This window comes from Pan troglodytes, chromosome 12, assembly GCF_028858775.2.
Source record: "Pan troglodytes isolate AG18354 chromosome 12, NHGRI_mPanTro3-v2.0_pri, whole genome shotgun sequence".
Classification (NCBI taxonomy): domain Eukaryota; kingdom Metazoa; phylum Chordata; class Mammalia; order Primates; family Hominidae; genus Pan; species Pan troglodytes.
The window spans coordinates 81,547,256-81,564,066 of record NC_072410.2 but is presented as its reverse complement, the minus strand read 5'-3'; the positions used below and the strand labels follow the sequence as shown (position 1 = coordinate 81,564,066).

The following is a 16,811-nucleotide window of genomic DNA, read 5'->3' as shown; positions in this document are numbered from 1 at the left end:
TTATATTTAAATAGCCATATTATATAGCCTCAGCCTCAAATTTCATAACTGTGCTTTATTTTGATCTACATTCAGGTCATTGACACAAATGTTAAAAAGGAAAAAATAAATGAGACAAGGTAGAAAACTTGCTGCAGTATAGACTATTCTAAGTTGAAACCTATTCATTAATCAATAATTGATGTATAAATGTTCAGCCAGATATGAACCAGCAAAATGTGGTGATTATTTAACTCCATATGGCCTACAACAAGAGAAACTTTGTCAAATACCTTTCTCAAATTCATACAAATGTGCATGCACATACACAAATACACACATAACAAATATGGGCACCATCATACTGACTTTTTTTTTTCTTTTTTTTTTTGTTTTTCAAGAGAGAGTTTCACTCTTGTCACCCAGGCTGGAGTGCAATGGTGTGATCTTGGCTCACTGCAACCTCTGCCTCCTGGGTTCAAGTGATTTTCCTGCCTCAGCCTCCTGAGTAGCTGGGATTACAGGTACCTGCCACCATCCCTTGCTAACTTTTGTGTTTTTAGTAGAGATGGGGTTTCACCATCTTGGCCAGGCTGGTCTCGAACTTCTGACCTCAGATGATCCACCTACCTCGGCCATACTAACTTTAAGATGCAATATCAAACCATTATAGCAGGTCTTGTTATCATTAAGCCTATGCTAACTCCTTATAACTGCCAATTCTGCCACTAATTGCTCATGAAAGCTTTGTTTAGCTAGTTTATTCAGTATTTTTATTTCTGTCATCCACTATTTTTATCTTTTTGAAAATTGAAAGAACATTTTCTCACCTGATTTCCATGATGACATCTTGAGTTCATCTGTGATCACATCTTCAATGTGTAGTATCTGGAAGGATTTCAATTCTCTAAAGCCTAAAGACTTAAATTAATTCAAGGGAGCTTCTCACTCTCTTTTATTATCTTCCCAAACTATATCTACTCTACTTCCACAACTTTGGTTATATTATACCTCATTTCATTATTTTTTATTCACTCATTTTTCAGTTCATTGAATTATGCCATAATAATTCTAGAGCACAGAGATTTCTGAACTACTCCAGCATTATTTGTTGTTTATTGTTATTGTTGTTTTTGCTCTAAAGAGAGGAAGTCTTGCTATGTTACTCAGATCGAATTTGAACTCATGTTCAAGAGATCTTCCCGTCTCATGTCCAGAGTAGTTGGGACTACAGGCATGCATCACTGCACTCAGCTCCATTACTTGTTTATACCACTTATTCAGCAGCATAAATAATATAATGTGTAATATTGTACATTGGCTTTTCCCCTATATGTCTTATATTTAATTTTTATAACACGTGCTGTACTTTGATTGCAAACTATGATAAAAGGTAATTGTTAAGCGTAGTTTATAGTAAAAACACTGCTGCATTATGAATCAGATAATTGAATTCTGAAACCTCTAGTGTTATTGAAAAGCCCCATAACATAACTGGGCCTCAGTTTCTTGATCTATAAAATGTTGAATTTGGAATATGTGCACTTTAAATATCTCTTCAAGTTTTAAGTGCTACAACTAGTGCAATAGCCTGTAAGCTCCGTTAAGCAGGAGGCATGTGTCCTGTTCACTATCGGCTTCCTGGGTACTTATTACAGTGAATAGCACATATTCATTCATTCACTCAAGAAATTTTCATTGTGTGTAAGCCACACCTCGAGGGACTTGGGCTAAAGGAATAAACAAATTCCTTCCCTCATGGATTTTCTAGTGAGGGGAAATATGTAAACTGTATAATAGGTTAGAAGTTTATTAGTGTTACAGACAAAAATCAAGCAGGGAAGGGGAACAAGAATACCAGGGTTTGTTTTGCAAGCTTCAGTATGGTGGTCAGGGCAGGGGCCTCTCTGTGGAGGTTACATGTGAGCAAAGATTGGAAAGATAGGAGGGATGAGCCACCAGACATATGGAGAAAGAATATTCCTGGAATCAGGAAGAACCAATACAATTCCTGATGTTGTAATTAACCAAGAAGGAGCCAGAATGGCTGGAGCTGAAGAATATGTCAGAGAAGTAGCAGGGAGCTAGTGTGATGGGCCTCACAGCCATTGTGAAGAGGCTGGCCTTGACTTTATGTAAGATGGGGAGCCCTTGGACATATGAACTAAGAGATGGCATGATCTATACTTAGGGGGATAACAATGGCTGCTAGGTTGAAATTAGACTGTAAGGGGCACAAGGATAGGAGTTAGAGATGATGATGGCTTCGACAAGCAGCAGAGGCGGTGGGAAGTGGTAGTATTCTGGAAATATTTCAGGATAACAGGATTTTTTGAGTGAAAGAGAGAAATCAAGGGTAACTCCAAGTTTTTTTTATATATACTTTAAGTTTTAGGGTACATGTGCACAACGTGCAGGTTTGTTACATATGTATACATGTGCCATGTTGGTGTGCTGCACCCATTAACTCAGCATTTAACATTAGGTATATCTCCTAATGCTGTCCCTCCCCCCTCCCCCCACCCCGCAACAGGCCCCAGTGTGTGATGTTCCCCTTCCTGTGTCCATGTGAAGGTGGAAACCATCATTCTCAGCAAACTATCACAAGGACAAAAAACCAAACACCACATGTTCTCACTCACAGGTGGGAATTGAACAATGAGAACACATGGGTAACTCCAAGATTTTAAGACTAACTGAAAGGATAGAATTACTACTATTTACAATGTGGTAGAGCAAGTTTTTAGGGGAAGACCAGGAATTTAGTTAGAATATATTCAGTTTGACATGTCTATTAGGCATCAATAATTGTTCAGTAAATGTATGTAGACTGATTATATCTAATGTACATTACATACTTTTTGCACATATCATATATAATAATAAAACTTCTAAGAACTGGTCCTCACTCTAGAAAATTGCTCCTCCCAGTGTACCAGTATTGGAACTTCCAGAGTACAATGGGTTGAAAAAAGAATTTCGGAATCTAGAGGAGTAGAGTATTTGATATGTAGTGATTGTCTATTATCATCACCCCAATACGCAAAGTTAAGGCAAATTTCCATTATATTTTCACAGTATAGATTGGCATCCACTTGAGACCAATAGTAATTAGAATGTACAATCTGCATATATTTCTTTCTTTAGAATTACAATGGGTAAAATAACGCTGTTTGTGAAAGATTTTGAGAACTTGTCAAATGTTTGAAAACATCTTACAATTTCAAAAAGGACAAAAGCTGTTATAAATAGTAAAAAATAATTATTATTGTTTTTCATTATTGAATTAAACATAATAATTTTTAGTAAAAAGATGTTTTCCTAGACCTAGGTCTTCAGTCATTACATGGTCATGTTCATACACGATCTCAAATCATCTCAGTATTGGTAATGACAGTTGATATGTTTGTATGTAAGTTAGCACAAATATATATATAAATAAACACAATGTAGAATTATACACATGTGCATGTATGTATGTATGTATATGGAATCAGTGCATTACAGAAGCTTTTTAAAGTAGGTTTTAGGTTTTATTTATTTTGTGTATGTCTGTGCTAAATATTTCCTTGAAAGAAAACATTATAGAAGTTCAGGCTGTTTTCATCCAGAAAGTGTGTGGGGGAAGAGGGTATTATAAAAATTATAAATAAAATCAAACTTTTATAGTGTATCTCAATAGACATTACCCAAAATAAATTATCACAAAGTTACCAAGAAAAAACATTGTATTGTCACTCAACCTTAGTAAGTTTTGACAGTTAATATTTTTGTTTCTTCAACTTTTTCTTGGGATAATTTACTGTGCTTTCTTTATTCAAATGAAATGATCATATCATGTCTATTTAATATATTTTTCACATCCTCTGATAACAGTAAAAATTCTTGTGTTGTGTAAATATTTATAATACATTTATTTGCTTAAAATACTTTCATAGCCTTTCTGCCCGTGGATGCTGCCGAAGAAGCATGGTTAAAATCGCTCTTCTCTCTGCCATCAGGTCTAAGTCTGAGTCTCCCAAAGAGCCTGAACAGCTGAGGAAGCTCTTCATTGGAGAGTTAAGCTTTGAAACAGCTGATGAGAGCCTGAGGAGCCATTTTGAGCAGTAGGGAATGCCCATGGACTGTGTGGTCATGAGAGATCCAAACACCAAGTACTCCAGGGGCTTTGAGTTTGTCACATATGCCACTGTGGAGGAGGTAGATGCAGCCATGAACGCAAGGCCACACAAGGTGGATAGAAGAGTTGTGGAACCAAAGAGCGATCTCAAGAGAAGATTCTCAAAGAACAGGTGCCCACTTAACTGTGAAAAAGATATTTGTTGGTGGCATTAATGAAAACACTGAAGAACATCATCTAAGAGACTATTTTGAACAGTTTGGAAATATTGAAGTAACTGAAATCATAACTGACCAAGGCAGTAACAAAAAAAGGGGCTTTGCCTTTGTAACCTTTGATGACCATGACTCCATGGATAAGACTGCCATTCAGAAATACCATACTGTGAATGGCCACAACTGTGAAGTTAGGAAAGCCCTGTCAAAGTGAGAGATGGCTAGTGTTCATCCAGCCAAAGAGGTCGAAGTTGTTCTGGAAACTTTGGTGGTGGTCATGGAGGTGGTTTCAGTGGGAATGACAGCTTTGGTCATGGAAGAAACTTCAATGGTTGTGGTGGCTTTGGTGGCAGCCATAGTGGTAGTGGATATGGTGGCAGTGGGGATGGCTATAATGGATTTGGTAATGATGGAAGCAATTTTGGAGGTGGTGGAAGCTACAATGATTTTGGCAATGACAACAATCACTCTTCAAATTTTGGACCCGTGAAGGGAGGAAACTTTGGATGCAGAAGCTCTGGCCCTTATGGTGGTGGAGGCCAATACTTTGCCAAACCATGAAACAAAGGTGGTGATGGCGGTTCCAGTAGAAGCAGTAGCTATGGCAGTGGCAGAAAATTTTAATTAGGAAACAAAGCTTAGCAAGAGAGGAGAGCCAGAGAAGTGACAGGGAAGCTACAGGTTGTAATAGATTTGTAAACTTAGCCAAGCACAGTGGTGGCAGGGCCTAGCTGTTAAAAAGAAGAAATGTTTTAGAAAAATACTCATGTGTGTGGGCAAAAAACTCGAGGACTGTATTTGTGACTAACTGTATAACAGGTTATTTTAGTTTCTGTTCTGTGGAAAGCGTAAAGCATTCCAACAAAGGGTTTTAATGTAGTTTTTTTTTTTTTTTTTTTGCACCCATGCTGTTGATTGCTAAATGTAATAGTCTGATTGTGGTGCTGAATAAATGCCTTTTTTTAAAAAAAATTTTTCATAGTATACTTGGTCTTTTGGAAATGTTTAAGAATATTAATTATTATATTATTAACTATATGGTATTACAATATTTTGCAAGACAGACACTGGATATATTTTATGAAACTATGAGAATTCATTTCCATGGTTTTCCACTCTTATAAAATATGTCACTCTTCATAAGAAGGAACACTGTATGAATGCTTACCTAATGCCAGCACAATGCAAATACATAGTAAACATACTGATATTTACCCAAAGCAGTAAGATTCAATTTTAAATAATGAATTCAACAGACAGAAACTTTCTAGAGAAGGCATTTTAGCAATAGAACAAAATTTATTTTAAAAATAATGCGCAGGCTAATTAACCAAGTAAGTAGAATAGAGGGCACTTGAAATGTGTTTTCACTTATGTCCTGGAATTACTTAGTTTCTAAAGTCAGAACCCAAGAGTAAGGGAGGTGGAAAGGATTCGAACACTACTACATTTCTTGGCTTCATATCACTTAGTGTTATCAAATAATCATCTTTACTCAAGAACTGTAATGTATTAAAAATACACTCTGTAGCTCTGTGCTAGACGTTTTACGGAAGTCATTTCTTTTAATCCTATATGCAAATATGTACCCTTCTGTTTCTACGCACCTGCTTATAGGAACTGTGCATCTCCAAATGTTCACATAGACAGGCCAGAGGAACTATTCAAGGTTACATGGACCTGGCATTTGCACATAATACAGTGCAAGTGTTCTCAACTTTTTTGAACCCTCTCCCTTTACTTCAAATTCTATTTTACACAGATTGGTATTGCTTTGGTTTAAATCGAGTGTGGGTAACGAGTAAATTAGTTCACCACCCAACCTCTCCCTTCCTTCAACCTTTGCCTATCTCAACCAAGCTTCCCACCAAAATTAATGGCAGATGGCTTTTTTTTTTTGATGGAGTCTCACTCTGCAACCCAGGCTGGAGTACAGTGGTGCGATCTCAGCTCACTGCAACCTCTGCCTCCTGGGTTCAAGATATTCTCCTGCCTCAGCCTCCTGAGTAGCTGGGACTACAGGCGCCAGCCACCATGCCCGGCTAATTTTTTGTATTTTTAATAGAGACAGGGTTCCACCATGTTAGCCAGGATGGTCTCGATCTCCTGACCTCTTGATCCGGCTGCCTCGGCCTCCCAAAGTGCTGGGATTACAGGCGAGAGCCACCGCAACCGGCCTAGTGGCAGAGTTTTAAAAACAGTGGTATAGGGCAAATATCTCCTGCTAAGCTAGTCAGCTTCTAAATAGTATTCCCTTTCAGTCTTAATGTCTATCATTGTAAATTAAGAAAACAAGTTGATTATCTTAATTATGTATCATTCTCCAATTTGAACTTCAAAACATCCTATGTGTCAAGTCAGTTACGTATAGCTGAGTAAACATAGTGGTTTAGAAAATTGATAGTCTTTAAAACAAATTGATTAGAGAACTCAGAACCATCAAGTGAAAAACCAGAGTTGGAACTCCAACTATTTTACTCCATATCCCATGCTTTTGTTGTCAATATATAGAAAACTACAGTAAGGTAAGTCATCAATAAGTTGGTCTTCATTATAGTCAACTCACACTGGATGAAATTCTCAGTGGTAAAAACCCCTTTAAAATACAAGATATTTCCTAAGACAAAAGTAAAGCAACAGGACATAATAATATGCCTATGCTATTGGCTGCTGTAACAAGTGACCACAAGTTGGGCAGCTTGAAACAACACAAATTTCTTATCTCACAGTTCTCAGTGTCAAAAGTCTGAAATGGGTCTCATTAGACTAAAACTGAGGTGTTAGCAGGGCAGATTTCTTTCTGGAGGTTCGAGGGATGGATTCATTTACTCACCTTTTTCAGCTTCTTGAAGCTGCTAGCATTTCTAGGCTCCTGGTCCCCTACCACCTCCAAAGCCAGTGATGGCCAGTCTAGTCACCTCATACTGCCTCACTCTGAGACTACCTCTTCTGCCTCCCCTTTCCACATTTAAGAACCCTTGTGATCACATTCATCCTACTTGGATAACCTAGAATAGTCCTTATCTTAAAGTTGGTTAATTAGCAACCTTAATTCCATCTGTGACTTTACCTTCCCTTTGCTACTGAGCATTGCATATTTTCAGGTTCCAGGAGAGAGGATGTGGGCATCTTTAGGGGCCATTTCTTTTCTGCCTACCACAGTGCCTGAAGAAAAAAATGAGTGAATAGGAGGAAGGTGCTTGGTCTGCGTGGAGATGAGAAACGTGAAGCAAAGGCAGTGGAAGAATCATCAGTGTTTATCTAACAAAGTCTATAGGTAGAGACACCAGATTAGGGTAATGCAAACTTTACTACACAGCCCTCTAATCACTACACAGGCACATCCTGTGATGACAGAGATCACCAGGATTTTCCATGGCCTAACATACCCTTTAGCCCAGTTTCCTGTGCTCTGAGTTCATGCAGTAAGTCATCTTAAGGCTCTGAATTCAGGTTCTTAGAAATCATGATTCCCGGAAAGGCATGTGCCACATCAGAGAGTGAAATACATTCAGGAGGAAAAAACATCTACCATCTCTATGTTTTAATATTCTGCTTTGTGCACACATATCCTGCAAAATTGAGGGCCTGATTAATTTGGAGTCTGCTTATAAAGGTGATTTTCTGGAACTTCAGTCCTCAGACCAGACTCTGAATTAAATCCACTGTCCAAGAAATCAGCATGCTGCAAAAGCCAACTAGCTATTTTATGATGATCTGTGATATATAATTGGTTACTTTTTGTCTGCTATTTTATCTTAGTAAATTTCTAAGGTTTTTCAAGCAACATTATCCTAACTTAGATGTCGGTGCTTATTTACAATTAATCAGAATAGAATGTAAAATATTAGTGAAATAAAAATATAAATCAAAGAGAAAATAGTTTGATCTGTACATGCTTTATTTATGCTGAGCTTTAGAGACATACAGTGTTAATATGAGGCAAAACACACTTTGTATTGACTGTGCAGCTTTTAAATGAGAAAAGTACCTTAGTTTTAATTTTGAAGATTAACTATGTTTGAAGACTAGTGACTCTCTTTTAACGTTGTCAAATTACATTTTTTCACTAAAACGACATAGCCTAAAAGATTGTTATAGCAAGAAAAATTTTACACTTGATTTTTTTCCTGCAAATCAAGGGCCCTTTTAAATGTGATCTTTACTTAATTGTATTATTTTTGCTATTTTTAGTATTTTTTTTTTGAAAATTTACCTCCATTATTAAAAGGGAGAAACAACAAAAAGAGGTACAGGTTTCCATTATACCCATTATCAAAGTTATATCATAGCTTCTCTTCTAGCTTAGGTATCTTCACCCTTCTGGCTTGGAATCAGTAGGATCCAGTTCAAGAAGGATGCATGAAGCTTGTGAAGTAGTGTATTTTGTGGATTTTTTTGTTTACGTGTTTTTAGAATTTTATTTTCATTTCTCTCCAAGTAATACGTAGATTCTTCTCCTTGTACCCAGGTGCCTGTTACAACCTGGTGACCATTCAAATACTTATAAAGTCAATATCCCATGTCTTTGGCGCTCCTTCCCTGGATTCCAGATCAAAGCAAACTGTCCTTTATGCTTACAAATTCATTCAATACACAAAAGGATTGTAAGAGCATAGTGGATATCTCTTCTCATATAGTATAGTTACTTTATCAGCATCAGTATCAAATGGGAGTTTGTTACAAATGCACCATCTTGAGTCTCACTCTAGAACTCTGAATAAAAATCTGCATTTTAACAAGAACCTCAGAGTGATTTTTGAGCTCACTAATGTTTCAGAAGGAATAGAGATAAAGCCTTGGTCTTGAGATTTGTTTTCAATATTTTATCCATATTTTCTAATTTTTGACACTACGTGGTTTATACTCCTTATCACCATTTTAATATAAGAAAGCTTTCTAATTATACCCATTTTTTTAATTCTAGATATTGTCATTTTGTATTTTCTTGCTAGTTTTTTTTCTCTTTCTCTTTAACTTTGATCAGTTTCTCTAGAAGTTTATCAATCTTTTTCAGGAACCAATATTCCATTTAAAAAAATGTTTCTTCATTATTGGCCTTAGCATTAATTTTGTTCGTTATTTTTCTTCATCATTGACCTATAGATTGATTTTGTTCTTTTTTATGTGTATTTTATTTTTCATTGACATATACTAATTGGGCATGTTATGGGGTACAATATGATGAGATCTTATAGTTTATTATTATTTTTCTACCTGCTTAAAAAAATTCACACATTTCTACCTTCTTATGGTGGTTATTTAGATCACTGCTTTTCTACCCAGGCATTTTCCTTTCTACTACAGGCACTTAAATCTAAAAATTTTACTCTAAACACCATTTTAGCAGAACACTAAAAAGATCTTCTAATTTTTCTTTAGATTTCTTCATTGAGCCACGGATTATTACAGATACTCAGAGTATATGTCTTTTCTACTGATTTCTAAATCAATGTTGTTGTGCTCAGAGAATATATTCTGTATTATTTTGATTCTTTGATCTTATGTTTTATGACAGAGCATTTTGTCTATTTTGGTGAATGTTTAATGCACACTCGAAAATAATATATATTCTTCAACTGTTAGATTTAGTGTTCTGTCAATGTCAATTAAGATTTATAGCTGTTCAAAAATATCATGTCTGCAATGATTTTTATGAGTCCTATCCATTTTTGAGAGGGTAGTGTTAATATTTCCAATTGTTTGTGCATTTTAATTTTTCTTTTACGTTTATTAATTTTGCTTTTGTATTTTGAAAGTCTATTATTGTGAGCACACAGATTTTTGATAATATTTTTGGTCATGAAGTACACTAGACTTTGATGTTAATATACTTACTTCTACTTTCTTATGCTTAGGGTTCTCAAAGTGAAGTTTCCTCAAGCTCTTATTTTAATGCAGTCTTTGTCTTTTTTATTTAATATTCCTTTTAGATGGCATATAGGCAGACCTTGTTTTTTTAATTCAGTCTTATAATCAAAGTCTTTTAATTGGAGTGTTTCTTTTCTTTCCATTTATTCTAAGTATTGATATTTGTTCCAAATACTAATATATATTTTGTTCTGCAGATCTTTATCTGCCCTTTTTTGATGAGTAATATGTTTTTCTAGTATTTTATTTGTATTTCCTTTACAAATTCTTGAGACATCCTTTTTATAACATTTCTCTCTTTGACTTCCCTAGAGATTACTGTATGCATGTTTTGCTTATCTACAGTCAAACAATGTGTAAAATTTGCAACAGCGTAATCCCATTTAACATTTTCCTGTCCTTTGTGCTCTTCTTACGTCTTCTAAATATGTTTTTAATGCTACAATACAATATTGTTCCTTTTTTGCTTTAAATGATAACCCTTTAGAGAAATTTTAAATTTTAAACATTTCATAGTGTGTTTGTGTACATGTGTGTAATCTTCCCTTCCGCCTAGTATTCTTTCAGAAAATTTAGGTCCATTCAAAAGTAAGGGCTTTTAAAAACACATTTATATACTATCCACAGTGTTCCATGCCTTGATACTTTTAATTTTATATGTGTCAGAAACTTTGCATATATTGTACTAGCCTGTTGTCACACTGCAAATAAAGACATACTCAAGACTGGGTAATTTATATAGGAAAGAGGTGTAATGGACTCACAGTTCAGCATGGCTGGGTAGGCATCATAATCATGGCAGAAGGCAAAGGAGACGCATAAGCTCTGCATCAGTTTTAAATTCAAGAGAGACTTGTAATTCAAAGTTAAGAAAATATGTTATATTTTGATTAACCTATAGAAGAGAGAAATCTCTTCGTGAAACATGATTGGGAATTACAGCACATTGTTAAAAAAACAGTTAAGAATACGAAGACAAAGTGTACCCTAGATATTTATTTTGCTCAGTATATATCCTCTCTTAAATGGGTTTTTAAATTTTTTTAAAAAATTTATCTATTTACTTATTTTGCCCAGTCTGGAGTGCAGTGTCAAGATCATAGCTCACTGGAACCTTGAGCTCCTTGGCTCAATTGATCCACCTGCCTTGGCTTCCCAAAGTACTGGGATTACAGGCATGAGCCACCATGCCTGACCTGGTGTTCTTTACATTGATAAGCCTTGATATTTTAATAAAGATTACTATTCTGATAAAAAAGTGTAATTAAATGGAACTATAAGAATTTCTCTACCTAACAATTACAATTAAATTTAGTTATTTGGATCATGAAGCGCAATATACATAGAAATTTTAACTAAATGATTAATTTTAAAAAATGCATGGCTGTTGATGGGTCACAAAGTTTGAATTTTACCCCACTGTAGAGTGGGAAGAACATTCTAAAGATAGGCCTCCACAATATGTGGCATATGATATCTAGCAAACACCCTCCTAGCATGATGTCTGTAGCACGCAAAAAGACCAATAATTATTTTGTTAAGTAAACAAATGGATACTTAATACTACCACTACAGTTATACAGTCATCTGCCAGAGATGTTATTGAAAAGATTCCTAAGGGAGTAGAAAATTGGGGATGACCTTTAAAGTGCATTGAACCTCTAAAAGTATTTGATTCTATACCTTCAATATATTGGCACTTGTATGTCACAATACCTTGCTGATTTTCACTTGTGTAGGAAAATGATGCAGTTTCAACAGAATAGCATTCTGACCCAGTTATTCTCTCATTCTGAAGAATTCTTATTTTATTATATGTAGTACTAGTATAGGTAGGTGTGTGTGGAGACATACAGGCTTTGAAAACTGAATTGATGACACTTGACAGAAAGTGAAGTCTACTTCATTGCAAAAATACAATTAAAATAAGCGTTACTAAATTAGAGCACAATCCCAAACAAGTCTCAGACAATGAAATTTTAGTTGCAGAAAATGACACATATTATTATTTTGTGTAACCAGACCCCTTCTTCCTGACTATTAAAGTTGTGTGAGTTGGAGTCACGTATTGCCTGTTGCCTCAAAACTATTTTTATTAGCTTTCTATCACCCCATTAAATGAGAGTCCAGTTAAATTTGATATTGCTCTAATAATTTTTTTATCATGCTGGCAACTTGATTTATTACTTTATCCTTTGTTATTACATTTTCCATACTTTATTGTAAAAATAATAAAACAACATTCTGGACAAGTGTTATTAAATTTTAAATGACATCTTTGCCTTCACAGAAATGATTTAAATGGCAACATTTATTTTTTGATTGCTTATGAAAAAGCATTTTTTCCTTTTGTTCATAACTAAAGGAGAATTTGTGGATCATAAACAAGTTTTTCTTATTATTTCCTCTTTCCTATTACCTACCTTCTCTCTTCTCATCTGATTGTTCTACTTCCTCCCTCAAGGCACTTTCAGTCCACTAAGTTCTAAGGCAATATTTTCTACTTATGATAAATTTAATGCTGCTTTGCCCTCAAGCACTTGACACAGATAATTTGCTTTATATCATAAGGTTTGAATAAGAGAGTTTATATATTCAGTATTTATTGAGTATCCACCATATGAAAGGTAATGGTTGATGATTAAACAAGGAGAGTAGAAAATAGATTAAAGCAATGGTTGGCATATAAGGGAAAACATCTGCTATGCTTCTTTCTATTAACAGCTACATGGGATATCAAAATAAGAATTGAAAGTCAGTGTTTGAAAGTTTGGTTATCTCTTAGTGCTGGTTTTACAAGAATATCCACTTTAGCTATATATAATGTCATATATATATATATATGGATAGAGGCAGCTCACTGAGCCTCTGCAAGGACTCAAGACTTTTTAAGACTAGAGATTCCAGTTCCTAGATTAGACTGCAGGCTACTCCAGTGGAGACCTTCCAGCAGCCACCTCCAAGCTCAAACCCTGGGACTCCCAAAGCCAGCTCCAGCCATAGGATGCTCTGACAGCCAGACCTCTCTTCATCATAACTTGTATCTTCCCAGATAAATTCTACCCAGCATCCTTTTTCTCACATCACTGTCACCTGAATCAGACTCTTATGTGCATTTGTCTAATTGAAAGAGACTTGGACCTTTTTCTAAAATCTGTTTTGAAGGACATTATGAAAAGAAGGGCTTCTAGCTTGTGTAGGCAGGACGTCTAATGTACCAAATTCCTCTAATGCAACATTAGTGTTCAAAAGACGTCAAGCCAAGCACAAATATTTAAATAGCCACTGGAGATCCCAAAACACACTTTCGAGAGCATGCTTAAAGAACTTATTGGCCAGGCGCAGTGGTTCGTACCTGTAATCGCAACACTTTGGGATGCTGAGATGGGAGGATCACTTGAGGTTAGGAGTTGAAGACCAGCCTGGGCAACGTAGTGAGATCTCACTTCTACAAAAAAAATAATAATAAAAACTAATTTAATATCAATATTGTGACTAAATAATATCACAAACCTGTCACCTAGCAATCACATAAAAAGCAATTAGTGATGAGAGAGAATTTTTAATCAAGGAAGAAAATAATACCATCTAAGAAAAAAATAACTTCAGGAAAGGAAGTGGGAGCCAAGATAAAGTAGTGCCAGTAGAGAATACTTTGTCAAAACTATTTTTTTTTCTGCAACAGAAATATCAAGCATATTGTTTGGTCATAATGCCTTAACCTCTTCTTAGTGAAATGCATTCAACTAAAACTTTAGGTTATATATCATAAAACTTGACTTCACTTCTGTAATGGAATTCTGTGGGAAGAAATCATTAACCTGATTGGCATTTGCTTTATAGTTCATGATTTCGGGAATTTGAGGTGTGTCTGAAAACGCAAGCCATTTTCAACACATATCCAAGTGTGCCACACAGCTCTTTACTACCTGTCAACAGTTTTACGTAAAGGAAGCAAGGCTAAGGGTTCTTTTAATTGCTGCTGCAAAGTGACTAGGCACTGAATATATTCTATTCAGCAGCAGAAACTAAAAACCTTGTCAAAATCATGCTGTTTTGGAGACAGGCTGAATGACTTCCACAGCATCAACAAAAGCCACAGCATGAGGGCAGCGGATCTACTGTGCTTAAGAAAGCCCAATCCATCTGACCTGGGAGATGCCATAAAGACCCATCAGCCCCTGGTAATCCCTGGATATATTGGCATGGCATGCTGCTCCCCTCCATAACACTTATCAAAGGGGGTCCAAGTAGGCACTCTGCTGGCATAGTTTCTAAATACTGCAGGAAGCAGAGTACAAAATAAAAAACAAACAAAAAACAGTGCTATAGCATGGATAGAAGCAAGGAAACAAAGGAAAAAGCACATTTGAGAAATCTGTGATTTTCAACCACCATCATTACAACTAGAGTTTGACTTTGCTATTAATTAATGTTTGCTCGTAAGCTTTTATCTTTTCTTCCACTGCCGACATTCTATTATTCTCTTTTTGATGGTTGATATTTGTCATGAAAAGTTCTCAGAAAGCAATATAAAGGATTTTGTCCTAATTGTTATTTTTTTTAAACCAGGATTTCACCAGTCTTATTATCAATATAGACGTCAGCAAACCAGGTCAGAATCAGCATGGACTTAGCTTGGTAAGATTTTTGTTCTTATTCTATTTAGATATCTAAAGCCAGGAGAAGGGTTTGAAACCTGGCTCTGTTGCCTTTTTATTCTATTTTTAGTGTATGCTTTGTATTTCTGAGCTTCAGTTTCCCAACTACTTAATGGAAACAAACAAAATAAAATAAGTAGTTAGTGTTCAAGGCTGTTGTCAGTATTAAATAGGGAAATAGTTCTGAAGGCACCACCGGTAATGCTTGAAACAGTGTAATGAGTCAGCAAACATCAGCTAGATCTAGGTGCATTTCATTATGGAATCTGCATAAATAGCAAACATAATATGTATTGAAATTAGAAAACTCCATCAAACTGTACTTCTCACATAAGCCAAAAGTATATTTTAAATTTTGTATTCCCATGTTGCATTTTCTGTTTGAAAATCAATTTTCTATTTGAAACTGAGTGGCCATTATCTTTTTACTACATTCTCTGGGCCTTCATCATAATATGCATAGTAGAGTTGAATTTAAATGAATTCTGATTTCAATCACATTCAAAAGGACTTTCATGAAGGAATCATTTTGAATATGTATGATAAAAACATTCTAAGAAGAACATATATCCCTTTTTTAGGTGAGAATTCTCATTATGCTTTAAATTATTTTTAAAATATATATGATACACAGTTATATAATGTGTTTTGCTATTCTTGAGATGGTAATATAATGAAGATCTGTATAAAATTTTATTCATCATATGGCAAAACAATTTCATTGGAGAAGGAAGGAATAATGATTTCTGAGAGGTTTTAGTTTGACTTCTGACAGTTCTAAAGCTCCCGGTAATAACGAACGATTGCTAGTTTAAATATTGAATTAATGCTTAAGGATAATGTTTGCCAAATGAAAACTTAAGTGACTGAAATGAATTGAGTTTCTTCTGACTAATTTTTGTCCATTGTCAGTTAAGATGTGAATCTGTAGACCTGAATGCCTGTTGAGATAAAATGATCATGGGCACTCACACCAAGACAGAGGTAAGCTGCGTGCCACGGGCTGCAATCTATTATGTAATTACATTTTTTAACATAAAATATTCATGTTACTTCAATTAAATATCATATTTGTCATTTTCATTTTCCTGCACTATTTTTGCCTTCTGTTTCCATTTTCATTTTAGGTTTGACATGAAAATGAAATAGCTACTGATTTATGCAGTAAGAGTGGCATCATTTTAGCAGTAGGAGAAACAAGGTCTATGGTGTTTGATATGAAATTTACAAATAGACGGCAAAGCTGGAATATTGATTTTTCAAAAGGTAAATAAAAAATGGAATCAGGAACTCTGAGCAAGATGATAAGAGCTGGGCTTTAAAAAATATTTAAATCAAAAAAGGTTGAAGCTGAAGAAAGCCTGTAGTACATCTAGTCCAGTGGTCAGCTAACCTTTTTTGTTAAGGGCTAGATAATAAAAATAATGGCCTTGTAGGCCATATGGTCTCTGTCACAACTCCTCAACTCTGCCATTGTAGAGGAAAAACAGCCATAAACAATATATCAATGAATAAATGTGGCTGTGTTCTAATAAAAGTGTGTTTACAAAAACAAGTGGTAGACCAGATTTGGCCTGTGAGCTACAGTTTGTGGACTCTTGGTCTAATCTGCTCTATTTTAGAAGAGGAAAATCAGGTTCACAGGAATTACGTGACTTATTTAACTAAAATCCCTAAAAACAGTATCAGAGCTCAAGTTGCAGCCAAGCTTCCATGTATAATCACCTATTTTTTTTCTCTTATATCATTGTTACATAAATGAGTCAAAAATTGTCTCTGTGTATTGGCCCCCTATGTCGTTTATTCCTTCATTGCAGGCGGAGAGCTGTTAGCTTAAAAGCCTACTGGCATGAGATTCATGTTTTTGTACATTTAGCGTTTTAAAAATAAATAAGCAAATGTTTTGCCTTACAGAGACTGCTTTGCATAGCCCAGGAACCTTACCCAACAATTGTTACCTGTTGA

The 16,811-nt window shown here is 35.3% G+C and overlaps 1 long non-coding RNA gene and 1 pseudogene across 2 annotated transcripts in view; one reads left to right on the top strand and one right to left on the bottom strand.

The window, feature by feature from the left end:
* LOC107973442 (uncharacterized) overlaps positions 1-16,811 on the bottom strand; it is a 1,262,479-nt gene that overhangs the window by 484,371 nt on the left and 761,297 nt on the right. For both annotated transcript variants that reach the window (XR_010149143.1, XR_010149144.1), the window contains exon 4: positions 13,541-13,633. This is a non-coding gene — a long non-coding RNA (uncharacterized LOC107973442). The remainder of the gene's footprint in view (positions 1-13,540; positions 13,634-16,811) is intronic.
* Positions 4,081-4,987, top strand: LOC134807771 (heterogeneous nuclear ribonucleoprotein A1-like; annotated as a pseudogene).